The sequence below is a fragment of the Chiloscyllium punctatum genome, chromosome 48 (genome assembly GCF_047496795.1).
Source record: "Chiloscyllium punctatum isolate Juve2018m chromosome 48, sChiPun1.3, whole genome shotgun sequence".
NCBI lineage: Eukaryota > Metazoa > Chordata > Chondrichthyes > Orectolobiformes > Hemiscylliidae > Chiloscyllium > Chiloscyllium punctatum.
Genome location: NC_092786.1, coordinates 48,570,502 through 48,594,332, shown reverse-complemented (window position 1 = coordinate 48,594,332; position 23,831 = coordinate 48,570,502). Strand labels below are relative to the sequence as shown.

The following is a 23,831-nucleotide window of genomic DNA, read 5'->3' as shown; positions in this document are numbered from 1 at the left end:
TCCATCTCTTCCACAAAATATGCTAAGTCACCTTTTCTCCTCTCATATTTATGCTGTGGCAATAAATTATCTGTAAAAAGTTTGACTACACACTAAATTACAGCAGTACTTCCTACAAAAGTAGAACAATTCAAAACTTGAGACACAAGCAGTTAATTCTCAAGGCAAATTAACAATAAGCCATCCACCACCAAAACAGGTTGGTGTGCATACCAAGCAAATTACCATGCATGGTCAACCACATAAGGATTAATATTGCACAATCACAAATTCAAGGATATATATATATACCAGCTGTTTAACGTGACTGTAGTCTTTGCTTTATTTGCAGTCTCAGGTTCCTGGAATAGAAGACTTGCGGCTTTGTTTGATTTCTGCCTTATCAGTAAGTAGAAGTTTGTAATGTCATGACAAAATGTTTGATAATCCAAGTAAAATCATCATTGTCTTACCAGAGTGAAGAGCTGCTCTCCCATTAGAGAGAGCTGACTGGTGTTGGTTTAATCTGAGGTGCAGTACATCTCAGGCAAAGGGAAAAGTTGAGTAGGAGAGTCCCTCATGGTAATCCCAGCCTTAAGTCTACAAGATTAAAAAGTCTTTCAAACATGTAGAATAGACCCCCTTTGGTAAGACAAGTTGTTTTGTATTTAACTTATGCTCAACAATATTGCAGGCAGCCTAAATAGTTATACTATGTTCATACCGAGAGAATACAATAGAATGATTGAGAATCTCATGGAACTTGTTGCTCCTGTGGTTGGAACTGGCTGCTTCTTGCTCACCAGCTGAAAATCCAACACTTTCTGATTCTGTTTCCAAATGTTTATTTCACACAAGAAGCTATTTAGCCTGTAGCTCGGATATCTTTAATATATTGGCAAGTCCAAACACAATTGAGACAAATGTCCTGGAGTAAGTGTAATATTATGCACTTATAGGAAGAGTGAAAATTCAGAATATTTTTTAAAAGGTCATGAAAGTTTACATTCATAAGAATTAAGGTGTTCTTTCACACAATTTATAGAAACTTAATCTGCAAACAGAACAAGCAATTATGAAGGCAAATTGAATGATAGCCTTTATTGCAAGGGGGTTGCTTATAAAAGGAGGGATATCATATTGCAAGAACATATGAAGCGGGTGAGATTACACTTTGAATAATGTGTACAGTTTTGGTTGCCTTACCTAAAGGTAGACAGATGTTTTTAATTAATCTATTAAATATGTCATGACACAACTCCAAAGAAGCAGGACATGAACCTGGTAATTCTGGCTCAGCGATAGGGATACTGTGCGAGACTATTAGACACCCTTCCTAAGGGTGGATGGACTGACTTTGGAGGGAACGCAAAGAATATTCACTAAATTAATCCAGCGAATACGAGACTGGGTTGATTAGAATTAGGTTACAGTCAGTGGAACTTAGAAAATTGAGAGGTAATCAGTTTGTATTGTACAAAATTCTTGGGGAACTTGACAGCTGCAAGGACATTTCCTTTGGAGAGAGAGTCTAGATCTTGGTTCATGGTATCCAGAGTAGAGGGTATCCATTTTGGACTGAAATATGGCAAAATATCTTCATTTCAGGGCTGTAACTCTTTGGAAATCTCATCTCAGCAAACTGCAAATACATGCTGCAAAATCATCGAGTCCATTCAAATTGGAAGTAAGGGAAATGAGGTTAAGACTGGAGAGTGGAATTGATGTAGAAGTTCAACCATGGTCTTATTGAATAGTTGAAGTAAATTCAAGGCCCCTATACTTTATTACTGATGCTTATTTATTTGTCTCCAGATATTCCAATTTATGTTATCAATATTTCTATTCAATTCTCCAATAGGATCTGACTGTTTCATCCGAATATGAAGTGTCCTAATTGGAAGAGTAGATTTGAAGTTGCGTCTGTTCTTAGTATCATAATCATCATGTCTTGTCCAGTAACCCAGGCAGCTAATATATTGGTTGTGCCTGCTGATGCAAGTCATTGGATCAATATGAAAATTCTAATGGAAGAACTGAAAAATCATGGGCACAACCTCACTGTGCTTTATTTCTCAACATCTTGGTTTATCAATGCGAGGCCTGATTTATATCAATCCATGGTCTTGCAACTTCAGCAAAACCTTAAAGCTACAAGTGAAGATATTTTACAAACCTTTGTACAAAAGTCGTTAGATGTTTTACAGAATAGTTCAACGCCATGGAGTTTTCTCAAGTCTCAGTACAAACTAATGTCTTTTTTACACAGCTGTCATCATTATTTTCAACAGCTCAGCATCACAACATTTGAAAACAAAAGTTTGTTAAAACAGTTTGAAAATGAACACTTTAATTTAGTACTTGCAGATCCTGTTTTTCCCTTAGGTTCAATGCTTGCTTATTATTTAAAACTCCCTTTGGTGCATAATGCACGTTGGCTCCTCAGTGGAGAAGCTCATTTTCTCTTCGCCCCTTCTCCGTTATCTTATATCCCAGTGCCAGGTTCACGATTGACAGACAAAATGAATTTTTTCCAAAGAACAAAAAATGTCATCTTAAGTCTTTTTCATCGATCTGTAACAGAATTCCTGACTCACCCCACATATAATGATCTCTGCCATCACTACCTAGGCCCAGACATAGACATTGATACTATTCTCCTAAGGGCAGATGTGTGGCTAATGAGAGTAGATTTTATATTTGATTTCCCGAGACCCACCATGCCAAATATTGTTTATATTGGAGGATTCCAGTGTAAGCCATCTAAACCTCTAGAGGCAGAGCTTGAAGAGTTTGTCCAGTCCTCAGGGGAACATGGGATTATTGTCATGTCTTTGGGGTCCATGGTCAGTTCTTTGTCGATGCATATTACAATGCAAATAGCAGAAGCCCTTGCTCAAGTACCTCAGAAGGTTATCTGGAAACACAATGGAGAGACCCCTCCCAACATAGGAAATAATACACGACTGGCAAAATGGATCCCTCAGAATGATCTCCTAGGGCACCCAAAGACACGAGCCTTCATTGCCCATGGTGGCACCAATGGGCTTTATGAAGCCATCTATCATGGGGTGCCAGTAGTTGGCATACCTCTATTTTATGACCAGTTTGATAATTTACTCAGACTTGAAATTCGAGGTGCAGCCACGGTGATTGATATTTCCACCATGCAGTCAACAGATCTATTGCAGGCACTTAATGATATTATACATAACACATCTTATTGGGAGAACATGCAGAAACTCTCAGCTCTTCACAGAGGCCAGCCAGAGACTCCAATGGAGAGAGCTATTTTCTGGATTGAGTACGTAGCCCGACACAAAGGGGCGCCACATTTGCACCCAGAGTCTTATAGACTCCCTTGGTATGCTTACTATTGTGTAGATGTGATGATCTTCCTATTGTTACTGTTCCTCATGCTTCCAACATTGGCAGTTGTACTGATAAAGAAATTGTGTAACATTGCTTGGCAAGAGAAACAAAAAATTCTGTGATTATGCTTTTGAAGTGAGAGAGGAGGAGTTAGACAGTTCACCCAACAGCATACTGCATATACTGTCTGATATGATTCATCAATCTTTGAAATTTTGCATTACATATGAGCATCACAATGGCATTGATGTACATACTCTGCATGATTCATTTGTGTGCTGGGCAAAATGTGTTTCTAGCTGGATTTGTTGCGAACACCACTCATGTTGTTCCTGCATAGTATTATATCTATGCTAATGGAATGATGATGATTCACTCAGAGGTATTCATTAACTTTGTGTGTTAGATTATTTAAAATAATAAAACCCTTTATAAGTTATGAAGCAGGCATTTCAGAAACCAATTGATTTCTGACTGTATAGCTTGCTGACAAATGGCAGGCAGAGACACAACATTACATGCACACAGCACCTGGAGTTCTTAAGGACAAACTTTCTTAATGGCAAGATTTGCATACAGTATACAGTAGCAGCTTCAAATATCTAGTTTTATATATTGCTCAAAGTTTTGAGATGCTTCACTCTTCCAGGGTAACTAGTGATGCATGATCACAAATGGCAGCCTTAGGCCTGGTTCATAGACTTGTGTGACGCACATTGAGTCATGATCATACAATATTAAGTGTTCCTTCCCCTTACATTGTATCTCTTGCAAAAGTCTGGATAAGTGCAAGATGAAAATGTATTTTCTTTAACAAAACACAAATGAATTTGTCAAAGAAGAGCTGAAATTTAGCTGACACCTGAGAAAACAATTCATTACTGTATAAAGTTCCAATCCGATCTATTCTAAATGTGGTGATTGGAACCTCGTTTATGGTGTGTGCAGATAATTACATCAGGCTCCGAAAAAGAATCATATCAAAATCGAAGCGTTAACTCAGTTTCTATCTCCATAAATGCAGCCAGACCTGCTGAGTTTCTCTTGCACTTTGTGTTTTCGATTTCAGATTTCCAGCAGTTGCAGTATTTTGCTTCTACATCAGGGTTCTGGCTGATTGTAATGCAGAAAGTTATGATGAACATTTGATAACTGAGCTATGAAAGCAAGATAATCTACTCTCTGCATCTGTTTTCCATCAGTGCCTGATGAAATGAAGGAATCTGTTTGTTGAATGAGATAACCGTATACTCACACTGACTGAGTTTTACAATGGGCAAAAGAGAGGACTGTAGACACTGGAAATCAGAGACTAGATTAGAGTGGTGCTGGAAAAGCACAGCAGGTCAGGCAGCATCTGAGGAGCAGGAAAATCGACATTTTGGGCAAAAGCCCATCATCGGGAAATTGATGAAGGTCTTTTGCCTGAAATGTCAATTTTCCTGCTCCTCAGATGCTACCTGACCTGCTGTGCTTTTCCAACACCACTCTAATCTATGTGTGTTACAGTCACAGGCCTAAACAAAGAAATGTCAATGTAAGACTTACCTGACATCCCATATGGTTTTGGTAAATGGAAGTTAAGAAGGTGAAATGGGATGGACACCTACCAGAGCAACATGTGCCATAGTGAGCTCTTTTTATACTCAGAGCCTTGTAATGGTACTTGAAGGCAATAACTTGTGGTGTAGAGATTATCATGTTAGCAACTGCACCACAGCAAATCCTGCATGATGTATTTTCACTGTTGTTCACACTGAATAATCAGGCATGCCAGGCTTTAAATGGAGGATCATGTTTTTTGCAAAAGAACAATGTACTTGTACAATCTGATTTTGAAATGCTGTAATAATATAATCATGTGTATTAATAAAAGAATGCTTCTGTTTGATTTGTTTCTTCTCTTTGATAATTTTGACAACTGGAAGTTAACTCTTTCAGACTGACTTCTAAAAGGATTTTGATCATCTTGTTTTTACCAGTGACTGTAAGATTGTTCAATTAAGCCAAATGTTGCCATCTGATGCTTCTACAATGTTGTCCTGTAATTCTCCAAATGCATTCCCCCTTGTTCCCTCATTGAAAATATTCCATAGTTTATGTTTGTGTTAAAATGCTTATCATTTTGTGAGCCTATAGGTCAGCATCATTTAAGTCAATTATAGATTCTCCTTCGATGTAGTTACCGTGCTGGAAAATAGGAACAATAATAGGGATTTAACCACTTGACCTTGATCTGCCATTCAGCTGGATCCTACTGGTCTGTATCCTAACTCCACCTACCTGTTCTTGTTCCATAATCTTCAGTACCTTCTACCGAAGGAAAGTTCTATCAATAACAGTTCTGAAACTTTCAATCTGTCCTGTTGTAGCAGTTGTTTGGCAATGAGAGTCCCCGACTTCACATCCTTTCATGTAAAACAACTTCCTGATGTTCTCCCAAAGGCCATAACACGAGCTGAGTGTTGTTGCAACTGCACTCATTAAAGCAAGTGGGGAGTATTCACACTTGTCGACTCCTGACTTGTGCCTTTTGGACAGATGAGAGATTAGCTTTGCAACAAAAGCTATATTGATCACAGGAACCTGATTGGGCATGGTTTTCAAGCTGGGGGACACTTGAGGTAGAACCAACATCTGGTCTGAACAGGACTACAAACATCAAATATGGTAGGGAGAGTATCACATTCACAGAATATATTAGTACTGACACTTTTTGTGACCGTGTGTCTGGATTGAGCCTGAATATAAGCATACAGAACAGTTGAGATGAAGACCATCTGGGATTCTCAGTCTGATCTTGGCTTGAGTTCCTCTTCAATCCCAAACAAAAGATTGCCTGCATTTCAGTAAAATCAGTTTTTAACAATTTATCTGAGTAGGACCATCAGCTACAGGACCAGCTGCACCTTCATTGTCACAACTCTTCAAAGGGATTCAACTTCACTTTCATTGGCACCTGAAACCATCCTGATAATCATTTAAAACTGAAAATTTAATGCCAAAATGGCGATAGATAAGCACTATTGTTATTCTAGTACCTGACTTTCGCCATAAAACCTCATACTTATTGCAGTACAATACAATGATAACTGTAATCTGGAACCCAGTTCAACCACTTCTCCATTGCATTTCCTGTGCCAGTCTCAAGGTCACCCAAAGCGTTCCAGTTCGGTGCTTTTAGCGTCTCCGTGGGAAACAAAGTATTTCAAAAAGAATACAACACAAATGAGGAAATGGAAAGCATGCATCTACAGACATGGATTCAAAAAGAAAAAAATTATGTGTACATTTGGCAAAGACCAATGGTACGAGAGATCACTTAGCTTAACATGATTTGTTTCCTAATGCCCCTTCTGTGGATTATTGTTAATTCTAACAATACTTCTGGTACAAAGATACAATACAGCATAGTTATTAATTTAAGTGGCTTATCACCATCATTAACCCATTGCTAAACTAATTGGATAATTGTCATTCTCTTACCAAATACAACTAATGAATGTGCCCACCCAAAATAACTTTCCCGTAAACATACTATTTTCCAATTAATAATCTTGGTCATTCCTATCATAACACCACAAATCTCTTTTCATATTAACAGAGCTATAGGAACAGAGACGTCTATGGTGCAGAATAAGGCCCTTCAGCCCATCGCATTCATACTAGTCAAAAGCAACATCCTCACATTGCTGTTGTAATGTCCCTTGTAGAGTATATCTGCACTAATATATTTTGGTAATTTCCATGGAATTAGAACCACTCAGGAATCCAGAATCAATTGATTAATTCAAAAGGTACTGATGCCTCAGAGGAAAGACCCATTTCAAGTTTTAGATCAGATTACTTACCGTGTGGAAACAGGCCCTTCGGCCTAACAAGTCCACACCGGCCCTCTGAAGAGCAACCTGCCCAGACCCATTCCCCTACACCTAACACTATGGGAAATTTAGCATAACCAATTCACCTAACCTGCACATTTTTGGACTGTGGGAGGAAACCGGAGCACCCAGAGGAAACCCACACAGACAGTTGCTTGAGGTGGGAATTGAACCTGAGTCTCTGGTGCTGTGAGGCAGCAGTGCTAACCATTCTGCTAATGTGAATAGCAGATCACATGAGGATTAGTATCAAACAATCAGAGGTTCAATTAAAATAAACAAATATTGATTTTTCCTCAGTGCAAAGCTTAGCTACAAGAAATGCGACAATTATACTGCACTTAATTTGTTCTTCATCAGTAAGTAAAAGAGCATAATTTCTTGATGAAATGATTTCATAAATCAAAAGCTAAATTTTTTTTATTTGTGCTGATTCGTCAGCCTGAGGTTTGAAATGCAGCAGTTTAGTTTCTGTACACCAACATTGCATGAGCCTGAAATATAATCTTCCAAAGTTTACTCAGTTCAGGAACTGTTCCATGAAATTGGAAAAGCTGCCGATATCAATCCACACTGAAGGGGAAGGGTGAGAAGCCAGAAATCGTGGTACATATTGACACCAATTATATAGCCAGGAAAGGGATTGAGGAGCTTAAAAGTGACTACAGAGAGCTAGGTTGGAAGCTGAAGAGCAGGGCAAGTAGAGACTGTTCTCAGGTTTGCTACCGCTGCCATGAGATAGTGAGGTGAGGAACAGGCAGTGAGCGCAACTGGTGGAAGGAGGGAGGGCTTCAGATATTTAGACCATTAGGATGCCTTCTGGGGAAGGTGGGACCTGTACATGAAGGACAGGTTGCATCTGAATTGGAGGGGCACAAAAGTCCTGGGTGGGAGATTTGCTCCTGTGGTTCGGGAGGGTTTACACTAGATTAGGAGGGGAGTGGGAACCAGAGCTACATATCTGAGAGGGGGTAGTTAGATATGGGGCAGTGACAGATGTAGTGAATCTATCAGGAAGGTTATTTGTGTGATGGAACAAAGGGATCGGTTAAAGTGTGTCTGCTTTAATGCAAGGAGTGTCAGAAATAAGAGTGATGAACTTAAAGCATGGATCGGTTCTTGGGACTGTGATGTTGTTGCCATAACGGAGACGTGGGTTTCACAGGGGCAGGAATGGTTGCCAGGTGTTCCAGGATTTAGAATGTTTAAAAAGAGCAGGGAGGGTGGAGAAAGAGGAGGGGGTGTAGCATTGCTAATCAGAGAGTGCATCACGAAGGAAAGGGACCTAACTGTGAATGAAAACTTTGAGGAGCTGGGAAACAGGCTTGAACAGATCAAGATTGATGAATCTGATGTGTTGGACATTTTGGCAAACATTAAGATTGATAAGTCCCCAGAGCCAGACCAGATTTATCCTAGGTTGCTCTGGGAAGCGGGAAAGCTAAGCCACAGGCAAAGATCCTTGCTTCTTCACCCTCCATGGGAGTTGTATCAGAGGATTGGAGGGAGGCGAATGTTCTTCCTCTTTTTAAAAAGGGGAATAGGGAAATCACTGGCAGTTACAGACCAGTCAGTCTTACATCTGTGGTCAACAATGTTTTGGAAAGAATTCTGAGGGATAGGATTTATGACTATTTGGAAAAGCATAGCGTGATTAAAGGCAGTCAGCGTGGCTTTGTGAGGAGCAGGTCATGCCTCACAAATATTAGTGAGTTCTTTGAGGTGGTGATGAGACAGGTCGACAAAGGTTGAAGAGTGGATGTGGTGTATATGGACTTCAACAAAGCATTTGATAAGGTTCCCCATGGTAGGCTCATTCATAAATTCAGAAGGTGTGGGATACAGGCAGATTTGGCTGTCTGGATTCAGAATTGATTGGCTGACAGAAGGCAGAGAGTGGTTGTAGATGGAAAGTATTCTGCCTGGAGGTCAGTGGTGAGTGGTGTCCCACAGGGCTCTGTTCTTGGGCCTTTGCTCTTTGTAGTTTTTATAAATGACTTGGATGAGGATGTTGAGGGGTGGGTCAGTAAATTTGCCAATGACACAAAGGTTGGAGGTGCAGTTGATAGTATTGAGGACTATTGCAGGCTGCAGCGTGACATGGACAGGATGCAGAGCTGGGCTGAGAAATGGCAGATGGAGTTCAACCTGGATAAATGTGAAGTGATGTATTTTGGAAAGTCAAACATGAATGCTGAACATAGGGTTAATGACAGGATTCTTGGCAGAGTGGAGGAGCAGAGGGACCTTGGTGTTCAAGTGCATAGATCGCTCAAAATTGCCACCAGTGGATAGGGTTGTTACAAAAGCATATGGTGTTTTGGTTTTATTAACAGGGGGATCAAGTTTAAGAGCTGTGAGATTTTGCTGCAGCTCTACAAGTCCCTGGTGAGACCACACTTGGAATATTGTGTCCAGCTCTGGTCGCCCTATTATAGGAAAGATATGGAGGTTTTGGAGAAGGTGCAAAGAAGGTTTACCAGAATACTACCTGGACTGAAGGGCTTATCTTACAAAGAAATGTTGACTAAGCTCAGACTTTTCTCTCTGGAGAGAAGGAGGAAGAGAGGTGACCTGATCGAGGTATACAAGGTAATGAGAGGCGTGGATAGAGTCAATAGCCAGAGACTTTTCCCCAGGGCAAGATTGACTGGCACGAGGGGTCATACTTTTAAGATTTTAAGAGGAAGGGATAGAGGAGACATCAGAGGTAGGTTCTTTACGCAGAGAGTTGTGAATGCATTGCCAGCAGTGGTGGTGGAAGCAGAGTCATGAGGGACATTAAGAAATTGCTGGATATGCACATGGACAGCAGTGAATTAAGGGGTGTGTACATTAGGTTATTTTATTTTAGATTAGGAATAATCCTCGGCACAACATATGGGCCAAACGGCCTGTCCTGTGCTGTACTTTTCTATGTTCTATGTTCTATATGGTAAGATAGTCACAGTCCCAGAAGCCATGGGGCTGCTCTCTCATTAGTGAGAGATGACTGGTAGTGGTTTAACATGAGGGTCACTATGCCTCAGGTAAGGGGAGGGGCTGAGAAGATGGGACCTACCCCACAATGTGTTTTAACTCTTATATCTAGCAAAGAATCTACAAATTGATTCTTAGTGGTAATATCAGATAATATTTATTTATTTAACGCAATAAGCATTGTAATAACAAAACACACTACAGACTAACAATTTACAGGATAAATCTAACCAACTATCGAGTGCTTTATCTTTCCTCTGGGTGATCATACACCACCACATTAGATCTTGGCTTTGATCCACACTACGATGATCGTCTGGTTGTTTTCTTCTGCTGGTCCTGGGGTGTCTTCTCTTCTCAATGGTTGGTCGCGAGTTACCGATCCTGAGGGTGGTGTTGAGGCAGTTCTTATCCTTAGAAATCTTCACGCCCTTTTAGGAGTGTCTTCAAAGTCCACCAATAGGTCAATCAGGGCTCAATCACCTCGATCGATCGGACCCAACCAGGTGTTGACATGTCTGGTGAGCATCTTGATGGTTTCAGTTATCCTGGGGATGGCATTCAGGTTGATCTATTCAATTCCGATTCAAGTATATATTGTATTGTCTGTAGCTGCTGAGTCAGTTGCATACTGTCTGTCTGTAGCTGCAGCCTGTCTGAATTCTGCAGCATATTTATTCCAGAATCTTTCAGCACAGTTACTTTCAGCCAAGGCTTGTCTCTATTTCCCAGCATGCCTCACTTATTGTCCATTTTCATAAATCCACCATTTTAAGCGGCCTCTCCGACCACAAAGTTAACCTCAGTTGAAATGGGATTGGACCTGTGCTTTTGGTCTCTATTTCACAGTGGTCATCCAGCCAACTGAGCTCAAAGCAGCAAGTCAAGCAGACTTGGGAGACTTTGGGCACGAAAATGTTACGAACAGCTACAAAAGTTAATCAAAAAGGGTCGTGCAATGATTTGGCCTTCATTTTGAGAAGTCTGAAATGCAAGAGAGCAAACGTCAGGCTTCAGCTGAAAGCTAAATAATTGAAGCTTTCAAGAAATTCAACGTTTCTCCTAAACAACTGCTGATGTCTGCAATGGAAACAGAAAATGCTGGATATACACAGCAAGTGAACAGAGAGCATTAACAATTCAAGTCAATGGTGGGTCATCACCCATGCTGGAATCCTGGCTGATTCAGTAGCTCAGTTGATTTTCTTAAATGATAAGGACAGCCCTCACACCAAGGCATTTTGTGCCATTGTGGTAGTGTTCCAACCTCTGAACCAATAATGTTCTTGGTTCAAGGTCTTGGGTTGGCTCAGTGGCTCAGTGACTAGCACTGTTGCTTCACAGCACCAGGGACCTTAATTTGATTTCCGCCTCAGGCAATTGTCTGTGTGGAGATTGCACATTCTCCCCTTGTCTGTGTGGTTTCCTCCGGGTGCTCCGGTTTCCTCCCACAATCCAAAAATGTGCAAGTTAGGTGAATTGGCCATGCTAAATTGCCCGTAGTGTTAAGTGAAGGGGTAAGTGTAGGGGAATGGGTCTGGGTGGGTTGCGCTTTGGCCGGTTGGTGTGGACTTGTTGGGCCGAAGGGCTTGTTTCCACACTGTAAGTAAGCAGTCTAAAGTAATCTAAAAAGACAAGTAGTAGTTAATAGGGGATTCTATAATTCGGGATCCTTTGTAAACAGGATTGAGAATCCTGTATGGTATGTTGTCTGACAAGTCCTAGGATGCCAGACATCTCTGACTGGCTTGAAAGGATATTGAAGAGAGAGGGAGAGGATCTAGTTGCTGTGGTCCATGTTGGGAAAAACAACGTAGGCAAGACTAGAAAAGAGGACCTGTTTAGGGGTTATCAGGAATTAAGAATCAATTTAAAGAACAGATCTTCAAAGGTTATAATCTCTGGATTACTACCTGAATCATGTGCTAATTGGCATAGAGATGTGAGAATAAGGGAAGTAAACGTTTGGCTAAAAGTGTGGTGCTGCAAAGAGGGGTTCCTTTTCATGGGGCACTAGTGTCAGTATTGGAACAGGAGGAATCCATGCTGCTGGGACAGTCTCCACCTGATCTGAGTTGGGAGCAGTGTTTTAGCGAAAACCGTAAATAGGGTGTTCAACAGGACTTTAAACGAGGAAGGGAGGAGGGAGGGAATGGTAAAACTCCAAGAAGTGTAATGACCAATAGAAAGTAAGGCAGCATGTTTACATCTGTGGAGGTGGATTCAACTGCATGGAAAAATATCAAAAAATGAAAACAAAGGAGAACTCAGGAGAGGTTATTAAAGTCTCCAGTACACAAAATAGGACAGAATGTTTGGAAAGGGTTAGGAATTAAACTTCAAACACACTGGATAAACGAGTAACAATGAGAAGAGGGACGGTCAATGTGGGACTGAAGGTGTTGTATCTGAATGCGCACAGTGCAGGAAATAAGGTAAATGTGGTGCAGATCATAATTGGCAGGTATGATGTGATGGGCATCACGGAGACATAGCTGCAAGTGGATCAGGACTGGGAGCTAAATATCCAAGTATATGCATTCTATCGAAAAGACAGGCAGGTGGGCAGAACAGTTGAGGTTGCCTTGTTAGTAAAAAAGTGAAATTAAATCAATAGCAATCAACAAAGTAGGGGCAGATGATGTAGAATCTCTGTAAGTAGAGTTGAGGGACTGCAAAGGTGAAATAACTATAAAGGGAATTATATACATGCCTCCAAACAGTAGTTAGGATTTGAGACATAAGATACACCAAGAGATAGAAAAGGCATGTAAGAAAGGTAAGGTTATAGTGATCATGGGGGATTTCAATATGCAGGTGGACTGGGAAAATCAGATTAGCAATAGATCACAAGAAAAGGAATTTGTGGAATGTCTATTAGATGGCTCTTTGGAGCAGCTTGTGGTAGAGCCCACTAGGGAACAGGCAATACTGGATTTAGTATTGTGCAATGAGGCAGACTTAATAAGGGAGCTTAAAGTGAAGGAACGCTTAGGAGGCAGTGACTATAATATGATAGAATTGACTCTGCAGTTTGAGAAGGATAAAGTGGAATCAAATGTAATGGTATCATGGTTGAATAAAGACAACTACAGAGGCATGGGGGAGGAGCTGACCAGAATTGACTGGGAGAGGAGCCTGGCAGGAAAGACAGTGAAACATCAATGGCAGGAGTTTCTGGGAGTAATTCAGGAGACACAGCAGAGATTCATCCTGAGGAAAACGAAGCATACTAAAGGAAGGATGAGGCAACCATGGCTGACCAGGGAAGTCAGGGATAGAATAACAGAAAAAAATAAAGACCAGCAGAGAACAATGAAGAAAATATGAGCGTAAGCTAGCTGGTAATATTAGGACAGATTGCAAGAGTTTCTTTAGAGATATAAAGGGTAGAAAAGAGGCAAAAGTAGACACTAGATGGCTGGAAACTGATGCTGGAGAAGTAGTAATGGGGAACAAAGAAATAGCAGGGGAACTGAATAAGTACTTTGTGTCAGTCTTCATGGTAGAAAACACGAGTCACATTCCAAAAGGCGGGGAGGTGGCAGACCATCACCATGGGGAAGATGCTTGAAAAACTGAAAGGTTTGAGAGTAGATAAATCACCTGGACCAGATGGGCTACACCCTAGAGTTCTGAAGGAGATAGCTGAAGAGATAGTGGAGACTTTAATGGTGATCTTTCAGGTATCACCGGAGTCAAGGAAGGTCCCAGAGGACTGGATCCCCCCGCCTCAATTAAAAAGGGAGCAAGGCAAAAGATGGGAAATTATAGGCCAATTAGCCTGACCTCAGTTGTTGATAAGATTTTTGAGTCCATTGTGAAGGATGAGGTTTCTGAATACTTGGAAGTGCATGGTAAAATAGGGCAAAGTCAGCACGGTTTCATCAAGGGGGAGGTCATGCCTCACACATTTTTGAGTAGATAATGAGCAGGTTAGACCAAGGAAAGGTAATGGTTGTTATTTACCTGGATTTCAGAAGGCCTTTGATAAGGTGGTGCACAGGAAGCTGCTGAGTAAGATATGAGCCTGTGGTGTTAGAGGCAAGGTACTAGCATGGATAGAAGATTGGCTGTCTGGCAAAAGACAGAGAATGGGGATAAAAGGGTCCTTCACAGGATGGAAGCTGGTGACTAGCTGATGGATAAATATATGGATGATATGGATGATAATGGAATGCTGCAGCTTAGCTTGGCTTCAGATTGGTTTTACAGGTCGGCGTAACATCCAGAGCCAAAGGACCTGTGCTGCGTTGTAATGTTCTATGTCCTAGTGCTGTTTCACGAGGGTCAGTGTTGGGACCACAGCTTTTCATTTTATGCATTCATGAGCTGGATGAAGGAACTTGAGGCATTCTGGCTAACTTTGCAGATGATACAAAGATAAGTGGAGGGACAGGCAGTATTGAAGAGTGGGATAGGCTGCAGAAAAGATTTACATATGTTAGGAAAGTGGTCAAAGAAGTGGCAGATGAACTTCACGATGAGAAAGTATGAGGTCAAGCCCTTTGATGGGAAGAATAGAGGCATGGACAATTTTCTAAATTGCTAGAAAATTCAGAAATCTGGAGTCCTAGTCCAAGGTAGCCTTGTAGGTTGAGTCAGTAGTTTGGGCATGGAATGCGCTGCCTGTGGGAGTGGCAGAGTCAGAATCATTGGCGGCCTTTAAGCGGCAATTGAATAGGTACATGGATGGGTGCTTAAGCTAGGGCAAATGTTTGGCACAACATCGTGGGCCGAAGGGCCTGTTCTGTGCTGTATTGTTCTATGTTCTATGTTCTATGTTCTAAGGCAAATGCAATGATAGCATTTATTTTGAGAGAACGAGAATATAAAAACGGGGATATACTTTTGAGGCTTTATAAAGCTCTGGTCAGACCACATTTAGAATATTGGGAGCAATTTTGGGTCCTTTACTTCAGGAAGGATGTACTAGCCCTGGAACAGGTCCAGAGGAGGTTCATGAGAATGATCCCAGGAATGTAAGGCCTAACATATGAGGAAGATTTGTGGACTCTGGGATTATACTTGATGGAGTTTAGAAGGATGAGGAGGGATCTGATTGAAACTTATAGAATACTAAATGGCCTAGACAGAGTGGATATTGGGAAGATGTTTCCATTGGCAGGAGAGACTATGACCGAGGCACAGCCTTAGAGTAAAGGCTGTGATGTTACATAGCCAGAATGGAGATGAGGAGAAACTTCTTTAGTCAGAGAGTGGTGAATCTGTAGAATTCGTTGCCACAAAAGGCCATGGAGGCCAGGTATACTAAAGACCGAGAGAGATAGGTTCTTAATTGCCAAGGGGATCCAAGGTTGCAGAAAGAAAGCCATGGTTGAATGGCAGAGCAGCCTCGATAGGCCAAATAGCCTGATTTCTGCACCTAAATCTTATGGTCTCGATCATTGACAAGAAGAGGATGCAGTTACATAAAGTCTTAGGAAAGCAAAAGGTAAATGCAGCAAAATAGTAAGGGTGTTTTGCTAAAATTGTGTAGTACTTTGGAGAAATCACTCCTTGAGATTATCCAAATTAAGGACAGATTTGTTTTAGAATGGAAGCAATAAATGTTTTCAAAATAGATTCCTGGGTTAACAGGGTTGTCTGATGAGTGACAGATTAGCTGAGTAGGCCAAATTTCCGAGGGTTTGGAAGTTTGAAACATTAATCTAAAACGAAATTATAAAATTGACAGAGGCTTTATTCTGAAGATATTGGAATACTATGTTTCATTACTCATATTATAGTATGAGGTAATAGAACTAGAACCAGATCTAGAATTAGAACTCAGAATTACACTATTAGAATAAGGAAAAAATTTGCAAGGTTTGTAGCTCAGGTTGAGGTTTAGGGTGTAGGTTTGCTCACTGAGCTGTCGGTTTAATATCCAGATGTTTCGTTATCTGGCTAGGTAACATCATCAGTGGCGACCTCCAAGTGAAGCGAAGCTGTTGTCTCCTGCTTTCTATTTATATCTTTCTCCTGGATGGGATTCCTGGGGTTTGTGGTGGTGTCATTTCCTGTTTGTTTTCTGATGGGTTGATAGATGGCATCTAGATCTATGTGCTTGTTTATAGCGTTGTGGTTGGAGTGCTAGACCTCTAGGAATTCTCTGGCATATCTTTGCTTAGCCTGTCCCAGGATAGATGTGTTGTCCCAGTCGAAATGGTGGGTTTTTTTCAACCGTGTGTAGGGCTATGAGGGAGACGGGGTCGTGTCTTTTTGTGGCTAGCTGGTGTTCATCTATCCTCGTGGCCAACTTTCTTCCTGTCCAGAAATGACAGCCAGACTACTGAGACCACTCAGAATCCTAGTAGCACACAAACCCATCAGCACTCTGAAACAAAAACTAACAAACTTAAAAGACCCAGTACAACCCATGGACAAAACCAACATCATCTATAAAATTCCATGCAAGGGCTGCCACAAGCACTACGTAGGACAAACAGGAAGAAAGTTAGCCACCAGGATACATGAACACCAGCTAGCCACAAAAAGACACGACCCCCTCTCCCTCATAGCCCTACATACGGATGAAAAAAACCACCATTTCGACTGGGACAACACATCTATCCTGGGAAAGGCTAAGCAAAGACATGCCAGAGAATTCCTAGAGGCCTGGCACTCCAACCACAACACCATAAACAAGCACATAGATCTAGATGCCATCTATCAACCCCTCAGAAAACGAACAGGAAATGACATCACCACAAACCCAGGAACCCCATCCAGGAGAAAGATATAAATAGAAAGCAGGAGACAACAGCTTCACTTCACTTGGAGGTCGCCACTGATGATGTTACCTAGCCAGGTAATGAAACATCTGGATATCAAACCTACAGCTCAGCAAGCAAACCTACACCCTAAAGGAAAAAATTCTTAAGAAGGTTATGAATTTTTACAATTGTCTACCCAGTGAGTTGTGGGTGCTCAATGCATTGAAGAATTATTTGAATATATTTTTGGAAATTAAGGGGAAGTAAAGTTGAAATTGTTCAGCTACTCCTTCTCAAAAGAAACAAAAAAAAAACGCAGTTGCTAGAGTCCAAAGTAGACAAGCAGGAGTCTGGATGAACACAGCAAGCCAGGCAGCATCAGGAGGTGGGGAAGTGGACATTTCATGTACAACCATACTTCAGGAATGGAGGGGGTGGGGGGGGAGGGGGTTAGTGGGAGCTGCAGATAAGGAGAGGTGGTGGGGGGAAAGGGTTTTGGGTGGGAAGGGAGCAGAGCAGTGAGCTAGTGATAGGCAAACATAGGAGGTGGGTATGACCTGATTGGTGAATGGGAGGAATGAATCTGGTTGGTAGCTGGAAAGAAGGATTGGTAAGTGGAATGAAAGGGAGGAGGGGGGCTGGAAAGGGAGTCGGAGGATGGGAAAGGAGGTTATTTGAAATTGGAAAACTCAATGTTGACTCCTCCCAGCTGTGGGCTACCCAGGCGGAAGATAAGGTGATGTTCCTTCAATTTGTGGTCTGATTCACTGTGGCAATGGAGGAGATCGAGGATGTACATGTTGGAGGAGTGTGAAGGGGAATTGAAATAGGCAGTGACTGGGAGGACAGTCTGGCCCTTACGGGCCCGGCTGAGACGCTCATTAAAATGTTCCCTTGGTTTGCGTTTGGTCTCCCCGATGTAGAGGAGACCTCATCAGGAGCACTGGATGCAGTAAACTAGGTTGGAGGAGAGGAGGATAAACCTCTATTTCACCTGGAAGGACTCCTTATTGTAAGACAGGGAAGGTTCAGAGGGCCAATTGCCCTAGGTTTGCTTGTATGTTTTAAGTCATGTTTTTAAATTTATGCTCTATTTTCAATATTTATCTTCAATTTTCCAACAGGATCTGGAAATTCCTTGCTCTTGAAATGGATCATTTTGCATGGAAAAGAGGGTTCCATGCTGCATTCACTCTGAATTTCTTCATTGCCCTGCCTTATCCAATTACCCAGGGAGCTGATATATTGGTTGTCCCTGTTGATGGAAGTCATTGGGTCAATATGAGAATTCTAATAGAAGAGCTGAAATGTATTGAGCACAATATCACTGTGCTTTATTCTCCAGGATCATTATACATCAAAGAACGGCCTGATCTATATCAATCCATTGCAGTTGAATTGCAAGGATTCGTTGACAGAAATATGAGCAAAGACATTCTGCAAAATTTAGTTCAAAAGACACGAGAAGCCTTAAAGTTTGATTGGACACTATGGGGATCTGTTAAGTTCCAGTATGAAATGATGTCTTTTGTTCATGCCTTTCACTCTTGGGCACTACAGCTAAATTTTGCAATTTATGAAAGCAAGGATTTGTTGAAACAATTTGAAAATGCACATTTTGACTTAATGTTGACTGATCCTGCTTTACCTACAGGTCCAATGCTTGCTTATTATTTAAAACTTCCCCTGGTATATAACGTTCGATGGCTCAGCAATGGAGAAGCTCATTTTCTCTTTGCCCCATCACCACTGTCCTATATCCCAACCCCTGGTTCCAGATTGACAGATGAAATGAGTTTACTTCAAAGGACAAAAAACGTCATCTTTAGTCTGTTTCAACTCTCCAATTTTAAGTTTCTAACTGAGCCTATGTACAAAGAACTCTGCCAGCGCTATCTCGGCCCAGACACAGACATTGAGACTGTTCTCCTAAGGGCAGATGTGTTGCTGATGAGAGTAGATTTTATATTTGAATTCCCGAGACCCACCGTGCCAAGTATTGTTTATATTGGTGGATTCCAGTGTAAAGCACCCAAACCTCTAGAGGCAGAGTTTGAAGAACTTGTCCAGTCCTCAGGAGAACATGGGATTATTGTCATGTCAGTGGGGACTGTTATCAACTCTTTGCCAATGCATATTGCATTGCCAGTGGCAGAGGCCTTTGCTCAAGTGCCTCAGAAAGTTATCTGGAAACATAATGGAAAGATCCCTCCCAACATTGGAAATAATACACTACTGGCAAAGTGGATCCCTCAGAATGATCTACTAGGACACCCCAAAACACGAACTCAAGTATAGCAATACAATGTAAAGTGTACAAAATCACGATTCTCTGGCGCCATCTTAAAATACAAAATTAAAATTTAAAGAAAAGGAGAAATGAAAGAAACAGTTGAAGAGTCTGGGTCTGTACAGGACAGAGTGTAGAAGGATGAAGGGGGGATCTCATTCAAACTTGAAGAATACTGAGAGGCACAGATAGAGTGGTAGTGGAGCAAACATTCTGCCATAAAATCTGTGTCTTATGATCCTATTCTCCACAACCACTTGATGAAGGAGCAGTGCTCTGAAAACTAATGCTTCCGAATAAACCTATTGGACTATAACCTGGTGTTGCATGATTTTTGACTTTGTCCACCTTGGTCCAACACCTGCTCCTCCACATCACGACAACTCTTTAGAACTGAGGTGAGGAGGTATTTCTTCAGCCGGAGGGTGGTGAATCTGTGTAACTCATTGTCACAGATGTTTGTGAAGGCAAAGTCATTGAGTGTATTCAAGAGAGAGATAGATAAGTTCTTGATTAGTAAATGGATCAAAGGAAATGGGGAGCAGACAGGAGAATGGGGTTGATAAATATATTAGCCATGATCGAATAACAGGATAGACTTGATGGGCCAAATGGTTTAATTCTGCTCCAATATCTTATGCATTGTTTTTTAGTCTTAAAAGTGGGCAGAAAGCTAATGAATTTATTGAGGGGTGGGGATTTAAGGATAGTAGAATAAAATTGATCCAAGTAGGATGAGGAATATGACAGCAGTAAATTATCGATATAGACTAGGAAGGAAAAAGGAAAATCAAGAATAAACTTCCACTACCTGTTATTTTGCTCAACTGGTATTCTCATCTTTATTGAGAAGGAAATGGAGTTCAATCCAACAATTCATTGCATACAAACTTGCCCAAATTTGACATCTAAATGAGTATCATACTTCAACAGAGGTGTTGTCCCGGGTGAAGTGAACAGCCAACAGGCAACAATGTTCTTGCCTGAACCAACACCATCAAAAATTGATTGACTAGTTATTCATCACACTGGTAGGATCTTGTTCATGGAAAACAAATTGTATTTGTCAACCTCGAACAAATTCTAGAATTGTAAGAACCTATTGCATGCATATGACTTTTCAATTCTAAAAAGCTGCAAAATCTGAACTTGTAACTCTCCACAGCGTTTGCATGATTTCAAGTATTTCCAATATCTTCAGCTTTTATTTCAGATTTCCATATCACCTGCAGTATGTTGTCTTCACAAAAATCTCAATTCTGTTTAATAAATAACTAATAATTTAATTGCTCAGAAAGCGACTTGTGGAATTGCTTGGCATGCGTATACTGAAATCCAACTTAGGCTGTGAGCTTTAATTGGGACAGCAAAATCAATAATGATGCCAACATATTAGAAATACAGTTTAGAGATATATTTGTGTACATAATATGAAGAATTTTGACATTAATTTTGCGGTTTGGAGCAGCATTCATATCAAACATTGAGAAATTGGGAAAAGAGTCAAAAAATAAGTTGTCTTTGGGTTTGTGAGTGTTGGCCACAGAAAAAAACTTTTGACAAGATTTTAAGCTGAGCTATACCACTGGAATGGAAGCAATGAACAAGAATGTCAACTTTAATTCTTTTGAGGCATTTGAACTTTCTAGCTAGGGTTTTGGTAGTCAGGTGGGAAGCCAACTTTTGACTAGACTTTTGTATTTTTATTTTGTACATTCTGCCTTTTTTTTGGCTTTTTGTTCCATTAAATCTGTCAAGCAGTATAGGGGAGGATCAGATAGTGGAAGCTTACTTTCAGTAGTGATGTTATTCTGAGGACTGTTGGAGCCTCCATTAATCTTTGGATTCTCACATGCACATGGCTGTTTAGCCACTGAGATGATGGTATTCTGATTCAGGATGCTCTGGAATCAAGCAACAAAAAGCTTTCTGAGGGAAAACGGAGATTTTCAGACCAGTTATCCCAACGTCTGATGCTGTGGGCTGAGTAGAGATTTTAATTAAGAATAAAGTGACAAAGTAGTTTGAAACATTTCAGAGCATCATGTGAATTTTCCTAGCTCACTGTCTGAAAGAGCCACATATTTGAGTTTACCAGTAACACAATGATAGTGCCAGCATACGTGGAAATATACAATTAAAAGGAAAATGCAGTTACATTAAGTGAAATGCAAAACTGTGACAAAAATGCTTTTGATATAGGTATATGTGAGGGTATCCACTCTGCACTTAAAAATGGTGAGAGGCATGAAATATTTGAGACCCAAATAGATTTAGGTGATTATGAGCACACTTTGTTAAAATGTCATAGACAGGTCTAGTAAAAAAACAAAAAGGCTCAAGGAGTATTGGCCTTCATATCTGGAGACTGGAATGCCAAGGAGCAAACACTATGCTGCAGTTACAAAGTTCAAGTTACAATACTCAAGACCATATGTAGTCATGTGTTCAGTTCAGGCCATCTTATCTTAGGATTAATGTACTGGTTTTGGAAACAATTCAGCACTGATTTCACTAAACACATAGCTAGTTTCTCAGGACTTAATAATAAAAAGAATTTATACAAACTGGGATTCTATTCCCTGGAATTTAGATGGTTAAAAGGTGATATGATCAAAATGTTCAACATATTATTGCATGATGATAGGATAGATAATAACAAACTATTTCTGTTGGTTAGGGAGTCTAGAGGGTGGCACAGTGGCTCAGTGGTCACAGTTTTAGGGACCCATGATCAATGCCATCCTCAGATGACAGTCTGTATGCAGTTTGCACATTCTCACTGTGTCTACATGTGTTTTCTCCTGGTGCTCCAGTTTCCTCCCACAATCTAACGATGTGCAGGTTAGGTGGATGGCTATGCTAGATTGCCCATAGTATCCAGGGATATGTAGGCTCAGTGGATTGGCCACGGGAAGCCTAGAGATGCAGGGATGGAGTGAGTCTAGGTCGGATGCTTTTTAGAAGGTCAGTGTTGGCTCGATGGACGGAATGGCCTGCTTCCATATTGTAGGGATTCTATGAAGTGCTGGGCAGAGTCTAATGGTTAGAATGAGTCCATTCATGAACGAAGCTTGGTTGCTCTTCTGTATGCAAAAGGTAGTAGAGTTTTGGAAGTCTGTTCCACTTATGGTATTTTACGGTAGGGTGGTTACAAACTTTAAATCTCGCATAGTTTTGTTAACCAAAGACAATGAGGGATATGCGGCAATGGTGGCTAAATGGAAATAATTCACAGATCAGCCAGGATATCACGGAATGGTAGTACAGGTTTAAGTGGACTTCTGTTCCTGTAACAAATCAAAAATAATGATATGTCTAACTGAGGTAGTTCACTGAAAATCCAGCCCTGTTCCTCTTGGAATCATAACAACAATTAAAGATTATTTTATAAAACTTTGCAGAATTCCCAGTTTCCATGTCCTTTAGATCCAAGGTTGATCGAAAGCATGGACCAGGTTTCTGTATTTAACAAGCATTACTAATTAATACAAATCAATTGATTCTAGCTACAAATAAACAAATATGGACCATTGACAGATAATTAGTTAAATGTCTAACTCACTTACAAAGCTCAGTAAATGCACACATACATATAGGCACAAGAAAGAGTTTTAAAGGTGGAGGGAGTGACTGGGAAGATAGTTCAACAATCCGTGTCCAGAGCAATCACTGAGATAATCTTTTTGGTATGACAGGGCAGATTGTTTCTCAAAATTCTTTCTTCTGCCACTGAATGTAGCTAGTAGAACTGATAAGGGGGAGCCAGTGGCTGTGGTTTATTTGGACTTTCAAGGCATTCGATAACGTGTCACATAAGAAATTAGCATTAAAATTAAAGCATATGGAGTTGGAGGGTAGTGTATTTAGATGGATAGGGTTTTAACTGGTGGAATGGAAACAAAGTGTAGGAACAAATGAGACATTTTCTGATTGGCAGTTGGTGACTAGTGGGTATGTCAGGAATCAATGCTTGAACCTCAGCTATTCACAACATATGTTAATGATTTAGATGAGAGAACTAAATGTAATACTTCCAAGTTTGAAGACAACACAAGGCTAAATTGTGAGGAAGTTGCAGAGATGCTTCAGTGTTTTGGACAGGTTGAGTCAGTGAATGACTGCACAGCATATAGAGTGTAATGTGGATAAATGTGAGGTTATCTATTATGGGACAAAAAAAAAACAGGAAGGTGGATCATTTTCTGAATGGTGATAGATTGGGAAATGGGGAGTCCAATGAGACCTGTGTGTCCTTGTGTACCAGTAACTGAAATTAAGTATGCAGGAACGGCAAGTGGTGAAAAAGGCAAACGACACATTTCCCTTTACAGGGAGATAATTTGAGTTCCGGAGCAGGATGTCTTGCATTTGTACAGGGCCTTGGTGAGATAACAGCTGGGTATTGATGTGTAGTTTTGGTCTCATTATCCGAGGGTCCTGGGATGGCAGGATTGGCAGATTGAAGACAGACTTCATCAGTTAAGGTAATATTCATCGGAGTTTAGAAGAATAAAGGGAAAATCTAATAGAAGCCTATAACATTCTAAAGGACCTCAATGCAAGAAGGATATTCCTGATGACTGGGGAGTTCAAAACACAGGGCACAGT

At 40.8% G+C, this 23,831-nt stretch overlaps 3 pseudogenes; all 3 read left to right on the top strand.

Moving 5' to 3' along the window:
• Nucleotides 1-296: 296 nt before the first annotated feature.
• LOC140468994 (UDP-glucuronosyltransferase 2C1 pseudogene) lies at nt 297-5,242 on the top strand (annotated as a pseudogene).
• The window catches only part of LOC140468992 (UDP-glucuronosyltransferase 2A2 pseudogene), a 67,647-nt pseudogene continuing 44,140 nt past the window's right edge, over nt 325-23,831 (top strand).
• LOC140468989 (UDP-glucuronosyltransferase 2A1 pseudogene) lies at nt 18,110-19,805 on the top strand (annotated as a pseudogene).